Source organism: Curcuma longa, chromosome 3, assembly GCF_044706935.1.
Source record: "Curcuma longa cultivar G26 ecotype Majalengka, Jawa Barat chromosome 3, ITB_CL_G26_1.1, whole genome shotgun sequence".
Lineage (NCBI taxonomy): Eukaryota > Viridiplantae > Streptophyta > Magnoliopsida > Zingiberales > Zingiberaceae > Curcuma > Curcuma longa.
Window position 1 is genome coordinate 8,941,090 of NC_133863.1, and position 15,469 is coordinate 8,956,558.

At 40.4% G+C, this 15,469-nt stretch overlaps 1 long non-coding RNA gene and 4 pseudogenes across 1 annotated transcript; 2 read left to right on the forward strand and 3 right to left on the reverse strand.

The window, feature by feature from the left end:
- The window catches only part of LOC141823636 (protein Brevis radix-like 2), a 1,173-nt pseudogene extending 372 nt beyond the window's left edge, over positions 1-801 (forward strand).
- Positions 802-1,154: 353 nt separating this feature from the next.
- Positions 1,155-10,776, reverse strand: LOC141823637 (uncharacterized; annotated as a pseudogene).
- LOC141823485 (uncharacterized) lies at positions 6,008-7,173 on the reverse strand. Its single transcript, XR_012601408.1, has 2 exons — positions 6,843-7,173; positions 6,008-6,282 (listed from the first exon to the last, which is right to left on the reverse strand). It is a non-coding gene; the product is annotated as an uncharacterized LOC141823485 (long non-coding RNA).
- Positions 7,274-9,413, forward strand: LOC141822900 (protein YABBY 2-like; annotated as a pseudogene).
- A 793-nt stretch (positions 10,777-11,569) lies between the features above and the next one.
- On the reverse strand, positions 11,570-12,055 carry LOC141823638 (uncharacterized; annotated as a pseudogene).
- Positions 12,056-15,469: the final 3,414 nt, after the last annotated feature.

Here is a 15,469-nt window from a genome sequence, read left to right on the forward strand (position 1 = left end):
ACTTCTGATCATTGGATTGCGTTCTCAACTCTGGGAGCAACTGCGACTATTTTTTTGTGTAGCCGGGAAATGTTCAACAAGTGGCAAGCACAGAGATGGTGGGGAGAGAACTACGACAGGATCATGGAGCTCTACAACGTCCAAAGATTTAACCGTCAAGCTCTGTCTCCACCACCGAGGTCCGACGACGGCGGCGAGGTTTGAACAAGCCCCGTTTCCTTGCTGAATCTTAATTGCATCCCAAATCTAATGGCTGAATTTTTCAGAGAGAATCATTCTGACCGAGGGTGGGCTCGATACGGGAAAGCCCAGCCGGCAAAGATTACCGCAGTGTCACCAGACACACAAACCGGTCGCCTTTGCGCACGTCCACCGCCGGGAAAGGAGTCTGTTATCCGTTCGTGCCGGATCCATCCGAGCAATTCTTCCCGCACCACCTCCACTACGGTGCGGGAGTTTCCGGTGTCAGGGCAGAGACCTCGTCGGTGGACGCGTCAAGGACCACCACCTCGTCCAGGGACGAAGCCTCCATTTCCATCAGCAACGCCAGTGATCTGGAGATAACAGAGTGGGGTGGAGGAAGACGAACCAGCGTGTTCATTACCATCCGCGAGCTCGCCGACGGCACTCGAGACCTCCGGCGGGTTCGATTCAGGTAATGAAATCGATCCACAAAACAGAAGATAACCATAACTGCCAATTCTAACACGTTGTTTGTGCAGTCGAGAGAGATTTGGCGAGGTTAATGCGAAGCTGTGGTGGGAGGAGAACAGAGAAAGAATCCAGGCGCAGTATCTATAGAAGTGACTTCAGCAGCAGAAACAATAAACGGCAAATTGGACAGACAAACAACTGAAAACGATATGTTTGACTTTGTGTTTATTGGCATTCAATGCATTTGATGATGTGCTGGAAAACATGCTTTATCATCTCATATACATTGTCGGAAGTTGATATTGTTTTGAATCAAGTAACCAAGACGAAGAACATCTACACCAACATCATTTCTCAATAACAGAAATTGAGTGCTGAAAGAATCACGGTTTCTTAGCAAAATAAAAAGATAAAAGACAAAAAAACGTTGTTCTTGAGCTAGTCTCAGCTCTCCTATCATATCATCAACAGCTCATTAGACAATGTTGTGATTGACATCGCTAAGAGCTTGCCCCTTTGTTTCCGCCTGTACAACGAAAACATGAGGTTTCTTCAGAGTGTATGCCATTCACTTTGTCTGCGCCAGAAAACTGGCATTTTTTAACAGAGTCGTGCTCGATTACTTCAATGGCTTCACCTGTTGGCTTAGCAGGAGATCCTGCAACTTTGGCTAAAATTTCATCAGATTCTTTGACTTCTTCTGGCATCTCGTCGCGACCAGCATTGACAGCCTGAATAGCAGAAGCCTCATCTTGTGAATCGGAAGCGATTACTCTTACCTCATTGTCACGATCAGGAATTGAAGGAACCTTGGTTCTGGATGATGGAATTTACTGCTACACCAGGAATCTCATCGTCAGGGTCAATCTTTTCAGACTTACCCTTTTCATCTGTAAAACGTTTGATTTCATCATCCTCTTCTTCCTTGATATGTTCAGATAAGTCATCTTTGGTTATCACTAGGTTCTCTAAAGAAGTTATGATCCCTTGGACAGGTGACCCTTCGAATTCACATTCGGTCTCAGGCAGTAGTAGTTCTCCAATGGATACTTCAGTTTCTTGGATCACCTACATTAGCATCATTTACTCCACTCTCCACAATTCGATCTCCATCAATGCCGACTTCATCTTCGTTTCCATTAAAATTATCTTTGATTTCAACACCTAAAAGGCTAAAACGCACGTAGATTACCACGATTCAGTGGCTAACAACAATGGAAACGTAAAAAAAAGAATTAAGAATTCTTGTTTACCTTCATGATGTTGGACTACACTTTCCAACTCCTTCGCATCAGCAAATCCTTCAGCTTCATCAACTTCTTCTGTATTCATATCCATCCCTTCTTCTTCGTTAAGAGCAGACTGTTCGGCATCTGGCGTTTTCCCATTCTCTTCAAGATTATTGATCAGAATATTAGCACTAACTGCCACCAAATTACAATCTTTTTCATACAGAAATCCAGAATCAACCCTAAGATATCGAAAAAAAAAGACATAAAATTTGAAAAGAGAGGAACAGATCCCAAAATGATCATCTTCACCTTTGCCCAGTTGCATTTGGTCTGAGCCTACAGCTACGGCAGCGAATTCTTTAACTTCCGGAGTCATTGCAGCTTCTTCAAGAGAACGTTGTGGAGCACCAATATCAACAGCCACCAAATCACGATCTTTTTCACCATTTTTGACTTCCTCTGCAAGAGCATTACTGATCTCTGTGCCTATAAATATAATGGACACGAAAGATATGTAATTAGATTAAAGATAAAGCCTTTAAAACGGAGTAGTTGCCTTATGTCGTTTCATCTTCTCCACCTTGTTCCGGTTCTACTTCTAGAGAGTAGATTGGATCTGACAGCAGATTCCTCCGTCTTAGCCCTAATTCTTGCACTCCTCCTCACGGTGGACGTAACACCATCTTCTGTCGCCACTGTGACACCATCTTCTGTCGCTGCTCTGGTAGACTGCCTCCTAACCTTATTACGACGAGCTGTAACTCTAGCTGAAACGACCGTGTCTCCGTCCTCTTGCTCCACTGCTACTGGGGTTATAACCACCGTACGTAGGCCAGTTAGGGCGGCCGGAAGTTTCATTGCGTCGGCAGGCTTCTTCCTTAGCCGCAACGTTCTTTTTCGTGTTCGGCCTTCTCGAGCTCCTCGTTGGCGAGCTGCGCTTAGTAACAGTTAACGACCCGAGGAAGGGGCTCGCGGGTTGCTCCCTGGGCTCTATTGAATAAGATTTTGAAATAAGATTTGGTTATTTCAGAGTTTCAATTATTTTTTTTAAATCAGTTAATTTGATTAATTTAGTTTGATTTTGATTTTAAAATTTCTTATTCGGTTAAATCGAATACACCGAATTAATCGAATTAATCAAATTAAAAAAATAATTTATAAATTTTAAATAAATAAAATTTTAAATTCCTAATTTATTAGTAAAATTTTCATAATATTAAAAAAAATTCAATTAATTCGGTTGAAAACGGAATTAACTAATAAAATATTGATTTGGTTTATTCGGTTTTTATTGAAAAATTCGATCGGTTAGGTTGGTTTGAAAAAAACTAGTTTATTCAATTTTTGATTAATTTGGTTCGATTTGATTTTAACCAAATACTTATCCTCTTCTCCTCTGCTGCAATCGCTGTGTTCTTGACTAGGGTTTTGACCGGCCTGAAGAAGGGAGCATCGGTGAAGGGAAGAGATTATATATAGGACTGAGAAGAGAAGAGCCATAAATTTGAAAATTTCCGACCGTTTTGCCTGCCTTATCAAATTTGATTTGATTTCATATGAGAATTCGGCCGATAAGTGCCTTATCTGATTCAATCTTACAATTGGATATCATGAATTTGAACTTTTAACCATTTCAAATTATATATTTTTTATTATAATTAGATACTACAATAAAGAAAAAAATGTGCAACAAACATTAATTTTTGATGACTTTATAAGAACTAAAATCTATTGTCAAAGCTAGGAGCAAACAAAAATTCAATTAAATCAAATAAATTGATCAAATCGAATCGAATTAAAAATTTGATTCAGTTATTTTAGAATTTTAGTTTTTTTAAAATCGGTTAATTCAATTTGGTTCCGATTTTAAAATTCCTTATTCGGTTAAATCGAATAAACAAAATTAATCAAATTAGAAAAATAATTTATAAATTTTAAGTAAATAAAATTTTAAACTCCTAATTTATTAATAAAATTTTCATAATTAGACCAAAAGTAAACCACATAACTTGTGCTAGCATTCAATGATTAGATGCCAACAAAAGCCTCACCTCTCAGGTCAGCTCCAATTCCTTTCTTCATACACCAAATTTCAGTTTTTAAACCAAATTTGAACCAAATGAAAAGCCACAAGGCGTGTGTGAGACAGTGAGAGAGGGTGAACACAATAGCTGCAAAAGTGACAATGACAATGCTACTAATGAACCATGGCTGTCAAAGCAGAACAGCGAGAGCATTGACAAGGTTGCTACTAATGAACCATGCTACTAATGAACCATGGCTGTCATCAGCATTGACAGCATGAAGAGCAGAAACTCTCATCTTGTGAATCGGAATGTTCAGATACACTACAAAAATAATATTGATTAGTGACCAAAAATTCGATTGCTGAATCGGTCGTTAAATCTGATTAGCGACCGATTAAAAAAATTATTAAAAAAAATATCGTAAATTAATTTAGCGATCGAAATCAAATTCAGTCACTAATTAGCAACCGAATTTGATTTCAGTTGCTAATTTTAATGACTGAATTAGATTTCGTTCACTAAATTTAGTGACCGAAAATCAGGTTGGAGTCACTAATGACAATGAACAGAATAGCTGCAAAAGTGACAATGACCATGCTACTAATGAACCATGGCTGTCAAAGCAGAACAGCGAGAGCATTGACAAGGTTGCTACTAATGAACCATGCTACTAATGAACCATGGCTGTCATCAGCATTGACAGCATGAAGAGTAGAAACTCTCATCTTGTGAATCGGAATGTTCAGATACACTACAAAAATAATATTGATTAGTGATCAAAAATTCAATCGCTAATCGGTCGTTAAATCTGATTAGCGACCGATTAAAAAATCATTAAAAAATTCATCGTAAACTGATTTAGCGATCGAAATCAAATTCGGTCACTAATTAGCAATCGAATTTGATTTCAGTCGCTAATTTTAATGACTGAATTAGATTTCGTTCATTAAATTTAGTGATCGAAAATCAGGTTCGATCGCTAATGACAATGAACAGAATAGCTGCAAAAGTGACAATGACCATGCTACTAATGAACCATCGCTGTCAAAGCAGAACAGCGAGAGCATTGACAAGGTTGCTACTAATGAACCATGCTACTAATGAATCATGGCTGTCATCAGCATTGACAGTATGAAGAGCAGAAACTCTCATCTTGTGAATCGGAATGTTCAGATACACTACAAAAATAATATTGATTAACGACCGAAAATTCGATCGCTAATCGGTCATTAAATCCGATTAGCGACCAATTAAAAAAATTCATTGTAAACTGATTTAGCGATCGAAATCAAATTCGATCGATAATTAGCAACCGAATTTGATTTCGGTCGCTAATTTTAATGATCGAATTAGATTTCGATCGCTAAATTTAGCGATCGAACGGTCGCTAATGACAATGAACAGAATAGCTGCAAAAGTGACAATACCATGCTACTAATGAACCATGGCTGTCAAAGCAGAACAACGAGAGCATTGACAAGGTTGCTACTAATGAACCATGCTACTAATGAACCATGGTTGTCATCAGCATTGACAGCATGAAGAGCAGAAACTCTCATCTTGTGAATCGGAATGTTCAGATACTCTACAAAAATAATATTGATTAGCGACCGAAAATTCGGTCGCTAATCGGTCGTTAAATCCGATTAGCGACCGATCAAAAAAATTATTAAAAAAATCATCATAAACTGATTTAGCGACCGAAATCAAATTCAATCGCTAATTAGCAACCGAATTTGATTTCGGTCGCTAATTTTAACGACCGAATTAGATTTCGAAAATCAAGTTCGGTCGCTAATTTTAGCGGCCGAATTTGATTTCGATCGCTAATTTTTGACTATCTGAGTTGACTATCGATCTTTACTATAGCGACGGAAGCAAAAAAATCGATCGCTAATTTAGCGACTGAATTTGAATTCGGTCATTAAAATTAATGACCGAATTCAAAATTCGGTCGCTAATTCTATCTATGTTTTTTTTAAAATTATCAATATGTCATGATTATATTTAGATACAATTAAACTTAAACATGTTTCTCATCCCATCTATATTTTCAATCCAAGACATAAATTACATTCCACAATTTTAGCTAAATGATAAAAAAAATTAGTTTTTATTGAAAACAAATTTGTTCATACATAAATTTATAGCAAAAATAATTCTAACAGACCCGGCAAACCTATACATATCCATAATAATCAAACTGAGCTTGTTATATGACCATACTCTAACCGAGTCGTCAATAATCACCACAGCTGATTCCATATCCAAAATACCATCTAGATCCTTTCTTTTGAGAATCCATTCATCACCCCACAGTCTGTTGGATGTAGCACACCTTATACAACATGTTTCCCAGGCTCAAGAACCTGCAAAATGAAAATACATGAGCCACATAGGAAGAAACAGCATAAGAATATTCGAGATTGAAGTAGCTGTAATAAATTAAAGATTTGATTTGTTTGTCATTTGATAATTAAAAAAACAGATAAAACATAGAAGAACTTCCATAGTGAGATCGTTACTATTTATTCTATCATTTCTATATCAAAGTTGAATTCCTTTGATATAGGTCAGAATTTATCATTTTTTCTTCATTTAAATGCTCATATATCTGTGTTTCATCTCATAAGATCAGACAACATGTCCAAAAGTAAAAAAACTCCCAATTTTCAGTTGCAAACTGTGGGACTAAAACATCCATGCAAAAGAGCTTATGACATTTATCATAAGAAGATTTGTTGACAGAGATGAGCTCCATGTATGACTTTTTTTTAACAACCAAGGATCATTAGAGATCTTACACTTAACAATGAACTTCATGCATATGCTCAAATGAATTTAGTTTTACAACATTAAGAAACCAACTGAATTTCAAGTATCAGCAAAGAAATGAGAGATATTGCAAATAATCAGTGCATGTAAGTACCTTACTGACATGCCTTATGCATTTAGATTTGTTGCAAGGAACTTCATGGTTTTAGCCACTGACTCAACATCATCAAGCTCTTTTATATGTAAAACAGAACTAGGAGAAGGTGCAAACTCTTGGATATTGGGGGCACCAACCAGAACAGGAATAGCTCCTGCAAATAAGTCAACATAAAGAAATATGGGTAAGAGGAAAAAAAAAGAATTCTCATTCCTCCAGTTAAGCACTCTTCAAAAACTGAACTAGATGAGCTTTAGGTCATAAGTTCATTGGTCAAACTAATGGTTTAATCAGTCAAATTACAGAGTGATCTAAAAAAGCTGATTGGTCAAACTGACCCAAAAATAATTGGTATAGCTGCATATCTATTGCATAAATTTACAGTAAAATGCAGTACAAAATCTACTTATGAAAAATCGTAATGATACATGATTCAATGTAAAAAAAATAATTTCATAATACCAGTCCGTTCTTACAATTCTGTTATTTTCTGAATACCCCATCAGAACATCACTAACATTGTGACAGTCAGATGTGGGCACTGCTCTAACTTGCTATCTGTCAACCTGTTTAGCAGAGAGGAAGCATGCAACAAGAACAAAGAATGGAATGCGGATCAACTTCCTTACTGTACACAGTGTCAAGGGGTCAAGAACAGATGCTCCCCATCAGCCGTAAGCCTTCAATTAGTTACACTTAATTGCATCTTTGCACATTTAGTTGGAAATTAAGGAGGTTGCAGTTAGGGATGGATGTACCTAGCTAATTAATTACTTGGTTTATTCTTCTCCCCCCTTGAACAACAGTAGCTGAGAAGAGGCAGCGTGTTCCTTCTGCATATAACAAGTTTATCAAGTGAGTTTTCTACAGAAATTTTCATTTGAAATAGTTGAATCTGTTCCAAATTTTCAGCTCAAACAACTTAAATTAATTGTTCTTCAATCATTTAAATCAGTCATTATTGCCTCTGAATTATGCAGGGAGGAAATACAAAGAATAAAGACTAACAATCTAGATATCAGCCACAGAGAAGCTTTCAGCACTGCAGCAAAGAATGTAAGCAAACTATATATTTGATACATATATAGAACAAAGATGCTAACAAATACAAGAACAGGAAAAAATGAACTCAGAAACCAATAACAGATATTGCTAATACATCAAAACTAATACAAGAATGTTAAATAAAAATCTACTGAAAACCAATACCAAGAAGCGCAACCACCAGATTTGCGGTCGCGGGACAGGTTGCACCACCAGATCTGCCGCCGCGCGAGCTGACCAGCAACTTGCCGGCACCGCAACCAAGGGCAAGAGAAAAAAAAACCCTAAAAACTTACCCTGAGACGCCGGAAGAGGAGATCCCGCAGGTGCCGGAGGAAGAAATCAGCAGAAATCGAGAGAGATCGACGGAGGAACTATTTTAGGGTTCGCAGAGCTTCGGTTTCGATGTTCGTAGAGCAAAAGCCAGGTCGGCGGAGGATTAGGGATCGCAGATTTTTATTAAATTTTAGCGACCGAACTGTAGGTTCGATAGCTAATTACCAACCAAATCGGTGTTCGATCGCTAATTTAGCGATCGAACTCACATTCGGTCGCTAAATTAGCGATCGAAAATCAGTTCAGTCGCTAAATCCCATTAAAAATTTTTAAATAATACATCAACCCTAAAATTAGCCACCGAAATCTATTTCAGTCGCTAAAGCCCATTAAAAAAATCTCTATCCCAAATAAACTCTAAAATTAACGACTGAATTTATAATCGCTGCCGCGCGAGCTGGCCAGCAACTCGCCGGCACCGCAACCATGGGCAAGAGAAAAAAAACCCTACAAACTTCCCCTGAGACGCCGGAAGAGGAGATCCCGCAGGTACCGGAGGATGAAATCGGCAGAAATCGAGAGAGATCGACGGAGGAACTATTTTAGGGTTCGGGATCACAGAGCTTCGGTTTCGATGTTCACAGAGTGAAAGCCAAATCGGCGGAGGATTAGGGATCGCAGATTTTTATTAAATTTTAGCGACGGAACTGCAGGTTCGATCGCTAATTACCGATCGAACCCGTGTTCGATCGCTAATTACCGATCGAACCCGTGTTCGATCGCTAATTTAGCGACCGAACTCGCATTCGATCTCTAAATTAGCGATCGAAAATCAGTTCGGCTGCTAAATCCCATTAAAAATTTTTAAATAATACATCAACCCTAAAATTAGCGACCGACCTACATTTCGGTCGCTAAAGCCCATTAAAAAAATCTCGATCCCAGATAAACTCTAAAATTAACGATCGATCAAATTTTGGTCGTTAATTTAACGACCGAATTTATAATCGGTCGTTAAATTAACGACCGATTAGCTATCGATTGCTAAATTAGCGACCGAAATTCAATCGGTCGCTAATTAACGTCAAGAAAATAATCGGTCGTTAATTAACGATCGATATTATAAATCGGTCGCTAATTTAATGATCAATTTAATTTCGGTCGTTAAATCAGTTGCTATTTAAGGTTATTTTTGTAGTGATACATCATCCTATTCTCCCTTGGTATGTTCAGATATGTGATCTTTGATTATCACTAGGTTTGGTAGAGAAGTTGTGATCCCTTGGACAGGTGACCCTTCGAATTCAACACCTAAAACACACATAGATTACCATGATTCAGTGCCTAACTGCAATGGAAACATAAAGAAAAAAAGAATTAATGGTTCTTGTTTACCTTCATGATGTCGGACAGCAGATTCCTCCGTCTTAGCCTTAATTCTTGCACTCCTCTTCACGGTAGACGTGACACCATCTTCTGTCGTTGCCCTGGTAGATTGCCTCGTAATCTTATTCCGACGAGCTGTAACCCTAGCCGAAACGACCGTGTCTCGTCCTCTTGCTCCACTGCTACTGGGGTTATAGCCAACGTCCGCAGGCCAATTAGGACGGTCGGAGTTTTCATTGCGTCAGCGGGCTCTTCTTCCTTAGCCTCAATGTTCTTTTTTGTGTTCGCCTTCTCGAGCACCTCGTTGGCAACTTTATGGAGCTGCGCTTAGTAACGGTTAACGGCGTGGCCTCATTGAGGACTTCTTTCGTCTCCTCCTCGATTTCATCTTCTTCTCCTTCACCGCCCAATCGGCAAATCTCTGAGGCTGTCATAGTCAGACGACGAGCCCGAGGAAGGGGGCTCGCGGGTTGCTCCCTGGACTCTATTGAATCAAGATTCATTAGGGGTGAGTATTCGATTAAAACCGAACCGAACCAAACCGAATTAATCGAAAACTGAATAAACTGATTTTTTTCGAACCGACCGAATTTCTCAATAAAAATCGAACAAACCGAACCGATATTTTATCGGTTAATTCAGTTTTCGACCGAATTAACCTAATTAACTGAATTTTTTTAATATTATAAAAATTTTATTAATAAATTAGAGATTGATAAATTTATTTACTTAAAATTTATAAATTATTTTTTTAATTTAATTAATTCGGTTAATTCGGTTTAACCGAATAAAAAAATTTAAAATCGAAACCGAACCGAATTAACCGATTTTTTTAAAAAAATAACCGAACTTCCGAAATAACCGAACCGAATTAAAAATTCGGTTTGGTTTGATCGGTTTATTCGGTTTAACCGAATTTTTGCTCACCCCTAAGATTCATCGCTTCCGCATTCGGTCATCGGCGTGAGGCAACCTTGCGTGAAGAGGGCACACAGGGAGTCAGATCCTGAAGCGCTTCTTGGGCGTTCTCCAACGATCAAGCCTGATGTTTCAATCAACCGATTTGGCTATCAAGACGAGGCAAAGAATATAGGAGATAGAAGAGATCTTACAGCATGGAGAGCTTATAGGGCCTCGACCATGGCGACGTTGGTGATGTTGGCGGGGATGCGGTTCTGCTTGCATAGGGCTTGAAGTTGTCGCCTGGCATGCTATGGAAATCCATGGATTCCTCTTCTCCTCTGCTGCAATCGTCAACTAGGGTTTCGACTGGCCGGGATTCTAGGACAAGAAATTACCTCAAAGATCCCTTAATCAGGCTCTAGTATTTCCCTCAATTCGGAACCCTAGCCTGATCTGAGCAAGCCGCCGGCCGATCCCTCTTCTTCAACAGCCGAAACCAAGAACCAACAGGAAATCTGAAAATCCAAGGAAAACTACATATCTAAGCCCAAGAACCCTATAGATTCAAGAAACCGAAGGAATCCAACCTAAATCTCAGCTCTTATCGATTGGAATCACACCCGATCACCTCCTCCTTCGCCCTTGTTCGCTGGCGATCACTGCTCGTTCGAAGAGGTTGCAGCCAAATCCCAGCAAGGATCAAGCCTGAAGTGAAAGACCTAGCTCTCCGGTGGCTTCCTTGTCGCCGGCTCCGGATCGCGCCTTCGGTTCGAGCGATCAGAACGACGAAGAAGAAACAGAGGAAGGCTGGATGAAGCAGGGGAAGAAATCGTGGAGAAGAGAAGGAATCTTACAGTTTGGGTTTCTCTAGCCATTAACCCTATTAATCATTCAACCCATTAATCAATTAAATCTTTTATATACCCATGTTTAATTAATTAATAGCTAGGTTTACTAATTAGGCTAAAGAGTTAGCTTAATTTGGGTTCATTTAACCGGTTTAAGAATAAATTGTAAGTAGGGTAAACAAATTACCCCCAAATGTTAAATTTGGTCCCCAAATTTATTAACTTCAAACTACAATGCAGAAATACTATGAACATTGAAATCATACCTCAAGCAAATAGATGGGGATATCGAGCTCGGATAACATCCTCCAGCTCCCATGTAGCCTCCTTATCTGAATGATGTTGTCATCCGACTTTTACAAGTCGAATGGTTTTATTCCGCAACTGCCATTCTTTTTGGTCAAGAATCCGCACCGGAATCTCCTCATAAGTCGCATCCGGCTGTAGAGGAACAGGTACTTCCTTCAGAACATGCAAAGGATGGGATACGTATTTCCGCAGCATAGAAACATGAAATATGCTATGTACACCCATAAGTGTCGGCGGTAGTGCCAAGCGGTATGTCACCTCGCCAATTTGCTCTAGTATCTCAAAGGGACCAATGTAGCGTGGAGCAAGCTTTTCCTTCAGTCCAAACCTCTTCACTCTTTTCGTGGGTGAAACTCGCAAAAACACATGATCGCCCACAGAGAACTCCAATGGCCGACGTCTCTGATCTACATAATTTTTCTGTCTATCCTGAGCTTCTGCCATACGTCGTCGGATAACTCAAATAAGCTCTGCCTCGTGCTGTATACTTTGTGGACCCAATAATTGTCGCTCGCCGACCTCCTCTCACAATACCAGAGATCGACAGGGTCTACCATACAATGCCTCAAATGGAGCCATCTGAATGGTAGAATGGTAGCTGTTATTATATGCAAACTCCACTAAATACAAGTGATCCTCCTAGCTACCACCGAAATCCACAACACGCTCGCAATAAGTCCTCCAGAGTCTGGATAATGCGCTCTGACTGACCGTCTGTCTACGGATGGAACGTTGTGCTGAAGTGGAGCTATGTGCCCAATGCCTGCTGAAGACTCTGCCAAAACCGAGAGGTAAACCGCGGATCTCTATCAGAAATAATACTAGCAGGTACACCGTGTAATTTGATAATCTCTCGATAATAAATGTCGGCTAGACGATCCAGTGAATCTATCCGACGTATCGGAAGAAAATGAGCAGATTTGGTTAATCGATCGACGATTACCCAAATCGCATCATGTCCTTTCCGGGTCTTGGCAAGCCAGTAACGAAATCCATAGTGATGTGCTCCCACTTCCACTCAGGCAATAGTATCTTCTGAAGTAATCCTGCTGGTCTCTGGTGTTCAGCCTTCACCTGCTAACAGACTAAACAGCTCGCAACAAAATTTGCGATGTCTCTCTTCATGTCATCCCACCAATAGAGGCGTTTAAGGTCTCGATACATACGAGTACCACCCGGATGTATCGCGAATCTCGAATAATGTGCCTCATGCAACAATTCATCTTTAACCGGATGCTGCTCTGGAACACAAAGTCGACCTCGAAATCGAATTATCACCTCTGCGTCATATGAGAACTCTAACTGCTGTCCAGAGTCCATCCTGCTGCGAATAAACTGTAGATGCTGATCACTAGCCTAGGTTAACTTAATCTTCTCTACTATAGGTGACTGAGCAACCATCGAAACTAGAACACCATGCTGAGTCCAACTATGTTCTATCAGTCCCAACTCGGAAAATTATCGGATCAGATCAATAACGGCTACCATCTGACTAGCCAGAATCCTCCGTGACTTCCGACTAAGCGTATCAGCTACCACATTAGCTTTCCCTGGATGATAGCTAATAGTGCAGTCATAATCCTTCAGATACTCCATCCAGCGTCTCTGTCTGAGATTAAGTTCTTTCTGGGTGAACAGATACTTCAGACTTTCATGATCGGTGAAAATTTCGAAGGTAACTCCATATAGATAGTGTCGCTAAATCTTCAGAGCGAAGATAATAGCGGCAAGCTTAAATCATGCACAGGGTAGTTCTTCTCGTGGTCTTTCAACTGACGAGAAGCATAAACGACTACCCGGTCACGCTGCATCAATACCACACCTAGTCCCTGGAATGATGCATCTGTGTAAAGTGTGAATCCATCCTCGCCAGAAGGAATCACGAGAATCAGGGCGCTCATTAACCACTGCTTAAGCTCCTGGAAGCTAGTCTCGCAGGCCTCTGACCAGACGAACTTTGCTCCCTTTATAGTTAGACGAGTTTGCGGTGTAGCAAGACGCGAGAAACCCTCAACAAATCTCCGATAATATTCTGCTAAATCCAGAAAACTACGGACCTCCTGAACTGTCTTCGGCTGCTCCCAACCAGTAACAACCTCAATCTTCTGAGGATCAACAAAAACCCTCTACTGGATACAACGTGCTTGGGAAATCCCACCGATGACAACAAGAAAGCACACTTGCTGAACTTTGCGTACAGCTGCTCCCGACGTAATGTCTCGAGTACAATGCGAAGATGCTGCTCATGCTCTGTCTCTGATCGAGAATATATGAGAATATCATCGATAAAGACAATGACGAACTGATCCAGATACTCCAAGAAAACCCGATTCATCAGATCTATAAATACGGCTGGAGCATTGGTGAGACCGAACAGCATCACCAAGAACTCATAGTGTCCGTACCAAGTGCGAAAAGCTGTCTTCTGGATATCGTCGTCTTGTACTCCGAGCTGATGATAGCCACATCGCAGATCAATCTTAGAGTACACGCGCGAACCCTTCAGCTGGTCAAACAAATCATCGATGCGTGGCAATAGATATTTGTTCTTTACTGTTACCGCATTCAACTGGCGGTAGTCAATACATAATCACATAGATTCATCCTTCTTCTTTACAAATAGGACTGGGGCTCCCCAGGGTGAAACACTCGGACGAATGAAACTCCGGTCCAATAATTCCTGTAGCTGGACTTTAAGTTCCTCCAGCTCTTTCGGTGACATCCGATATGGAGCCTTGGACACTAGTGTCGTGCCCGGAACTACCTCGATAGTAAATTGAACATGTCTCTGAGGTGATAAACCAGGAAGCTCGTCCGGGAATACATCCTGAAACTCTCGGACAATACGAACATCGGAAGGACAAGAAATACCGTCTTCCTCTGTTTGCTACAGAAACAACAGATAACCTCGGCAGCCATTGTCTAATAGTCTCTAAGCCTGTATAACCGAGATAAGAGATAATCCATCACTCTGAGTACCAACGAATTTCCAAGCGGGTTGATCCGGAGGTCGGAAGGTAACCACTCTCCCTCGGCAATCTACTGTAGCATGGTAAGTGGCCAACCAATCCATACCTAGAATGATATCGAATTCTGCCATATCAAGCACCTGCAGATCCACTGTAAGGGTATGACCGTCGAAATCCAACGGACATCTACTGATTTGTAGTCAGCACTTCACCTGAGGGTAAAGATACTACTAGACTACACGGTCTAATCATCGGGATTCTACCAATTTTCCTCAAAAATACTCTAGATATAAAAGAGTGAAAGCTACCAATATCAATCAAAGTATCTACATATATAGAATAGACAAAAACCATACCCCTGATGACCGATCCATAGGCCTGCTGTGCATCCTCCCGAGTAATAACATAAACACATCCAACCTCTGTACTGGATGGCTGCGCAACTGGCTGAGAGGTAGAAGGCCTCCACTCGTCGGAATTTGACTCGGAGGTGCTGAAGTTGGAAATTGAGGCTGCTGCAGAGGTAGCATGTATGACTGAGGCATCGCTGGTATATACTGCTAGTAGGATAATGAATCTCTGGACCAGTAGAATACTGAAAAGTTGTTGATGAAACTGCCTGGTCTCTCCCCTGAAGCATATACATCTGTGACTGCGGTGGTAGGAGTCGCTGCTGCTGATGTGCTCTGGGCCTCTGTGTCCTCTGAGATCGCTGCTGGGTAGGACGTCCTCTTGAAGATGCAGCACCAGTAGGCTCCAGCTGAGCTTTCAGAGTACACTCTCTGACCGTATGACTTAGAAGTTTGCAATAGTAACAGCTAGACTAATTCAGTGGGCAATCAGCTATCATATGATTATATGATCCACAGCGATTACACTTCCTATTCTG